This window comes from Melanaphis sacchari, unplaced genomic scaffold, assembly GCF_002803265.2.
Source record: "Melanaphis sacchari strain LSU unplaced genomic scaffold, SCAv2.0 Contig568_pilon_pilon, whole genome shotgun sequence".
Lineage (NCBI taxonomy): Eukaryota > Metazoa > Arthropoda > Insecta > Hemiptera > Aphididae > Melanaphis > Melanaphis sacchari.
Window position 1 is genome coordinate 8,769 of NW_020271397.1, and position 3,043 is coordinate 11,811.

The 3,043-nt window shown below is 21.2% G+C and overlaps 1 long non-coding RNA gene across 1 annotated transcript; it reads right to left on the minus strand.

Annotated features, from left to right (window-relative positions):
- Positions 1 to 687: 687 nt before the first annotated feature.
- Positions 688 to 2,145, minus strand: LOC112599907. Its single transcript, XR_003114976.1, has 2 exons — positions 1,965 to 2,145; positions 688 to 815 (listed from the first exon to the last, which is right to left on the minus strand). It is a non-coding gene; the product is annotated as an uncharacterized LOC112599907 (long non-coding RNA).
- Between the last annotated feature and the right edge of the window lie 898 nt (positions 2,146 to 3,043).

The following is a 3,043-nucleotide window of genomic DNA, read 5'->3' on the forward strand; positions in this document are numbered from 1 at the left end:
AGAGAAATATTTTGATGAATTAAAATTTTAATTCGGACGAGTAGTTAATGAGTAATAAATATTTAAAGTTATTGTGTGTGTAATGGCGAGGTACGAAAATACCCCAAAAAATGTTACTCAACTACTCCGTTTAAATAAATTTTAAAAACTTATAATTAATAAAAAAAACTGTCCAAATTTTGATTTTAATGTATACAAATACTCCGAAAAATATTATGATTCAAAAGATTAAAATAGAAATGTATGTTATTATTCACAAACGTAAAAAACTTAAACAATGATAACAATAAAAAAACATTGTTATTTTTTAAAATAAAAATGTTGTTTTATTTTTACTATAAATTAATAAATTATGTGAAAAAAAATTCAAAAACAAATAGATGTTGAAATCTTGAAATATTAATTAGTGTGTTTGACGAAAGAATCACTCAATATATTATTATTTGATTTTTCTAGTAAATATAATTTCTCTGTTTTATTCATTTTAATACTCTTTAAGATAGTACATCCACTAATTTAATAACGAATTATTAATTAATTATTGTATTTATTGATTGTGACCTAAAAATTTTTTTGAATGTTTTTAATAGTAATTATAATTTTAAGTCTTTAAGATACTGTAAACAGATAATACGAAGATCAGGAAATCTGATAATAATATCAATAAAAAAAAAAATAGAAAATGAATGATTGACGGGAGAGTTTGTTTTATTTAGCAATGTCAATACATATTATGATTTATTAATTACACGTATTGTTTGGATTATGGCATTTTTGAGTTTGTAATTGATGAATTACATTAATAAAATTCAAATCTGAAACAAAAAAATGTATACAATTAATTAATTAATTTCCATTGTATTTAATTAAATTATTGATTATACTCAAATATTTAACAATTATTATAAATTTAAAACATTAAATGATTTATTTTTTCTCATTTTTATGATTTTATATATATAATATAGTTGTTAAAACCATATATAATGGGTATACATATAAATTTGTTTTTAAGTATTTTGTTCATTTATTTAAATTTAGTATTTTATTTTGAGGGATTAGATAATTAATCTAGGGATACTCGTATGCATAACTATATATTATTTTATTTTTAAACAAAATCTCATAATGTAAATATTATATGTCACTTGTCATACTTCCCAATGGCTTTCCTGCTAAGAATGAATTAATAAAGAAAATATACATATACATTTATCAAGTTCTAGGTACATTAAATGTTTGATTTATTAATTAAAGGATTATAAGTTTAATTAGAAGAGTATGTTAAATTATTCAAAAGATGAAGTTTATAACTAATTATTCTAAATTGTTTACACATTTTCTTTATTAAAAAGTGTTTAAAAAAAAAAATATATTCTTCAATTTAAGACCTTTCACAAGATGCCAGCTGGTATTTTTTATGTTAAAATACTTATTCAACTATAATTAATATTATAATGATTCAAGTTTGAATGCAGACTTGCGTTATAAAAAAAAAACTTTTACTTTGTAGTAGATGACTATGTATATAGCTTACAGACTAAAAGAAACGAACTTTAATTTTTAAAACTGACTTATAATTGATAACATTTATTTAATTAACATAATTAAAAGTGCAAAAATGTGATAAAATTAATATTTTTATTGGAATAATTTTAATCTTATCTTGATAGTGTAACTCAACTATAACAAGTAAGTATTATAATTATTATATTGATATTTATGTTTTCTTTGTTTATGCTTCAATAGAAAAAAGTATACTATTATTTTGTTTATCATGTTTAATTATATTCTCTATCTATGATTATTAAATCGATATTTAAGTTTTGATGTTAATACGTGGATACATAGTTAATAAACGAACTATATGTGTATTTATTACTAATAGAATCATGAAAATAAATGTATATATTTGTGTTATAACCATTGAAAACAAAATTAATCATAAATAGGTAGGTACTCACCATCGATTGATTGGTGGCTGGGGTGGCCTTTGAAATGATTTTGACGGATTTAGCAGATTGGACTTGTCCGACGACAACGATGTTCATGGATACCTTTTCAGCGCCCATTTTTAATTTTTATTTGTTCTCGTAGAATGAACGAAGTGAAGACTAAAAATAAAAAATAAAAATTAATGGTTATTCTGACGACTGAACTGAAACTATTATTATTAATAAATCATATTATACTCACCAAAGAATAAATTTGCACAAAAAATGCGTTATGCCGAAATCGAAATCTCGAGCGCCTTTTTATACGCTAATCTCGCGAGGATTGATAGAAGTGGGACGGACGTGGCGTGATTAAAATATTATGAGTCGGACGTGGCGTGATTTTTATATTTTTGTTGTGAACTGATATTTGTTTATATCGTATACAATAAAATGATTAATAAAATATATTTTAATATAATACGAACCGATTAGTAAAATAAAATTTCGTAGTTTATGAAAATAATTTTGTGAAAAATGTTCATTCATTCTACATTATATTTCATATAATAATTAATTTGCTATATGCATTTAAAACACAATATTATAAGTAATGCATCAAGATTAATAAATAATGTAACAAATAATATTAAATGCATATTATAATATAACTTATATAATAATTAATAAGCAATTGTCGTGAACCATTTATAACTTATTTTTCTGATTTTTAATACTAAAATATATTATAAAATGATGTTTTTTAGATTTTAAAAATCTATTCATTTAAAATGTGTATTGTATAGGTATTACTAATAGCGAATTATTTTAATTATCATATATTTAAATGTTTTAAATTTTGAAGATTTTTATTATTTATAGAATAAGTTATTATAATTGCGAGATTTTTTCAAAATATCTATCATAAATAATATTTATTTTTAGAAATTCACAATTTTTTTATTTAATTATAACAATGCGAGCATTTGTATTTTTAGCTGGACGGTTGTTTCAATAATCATTGTCAAATTATTTTTTATTGTATATTCATAAATATTATTTATGATGTAACGAGACAAAAATGCATCGCACATTAATACCAGTACTAC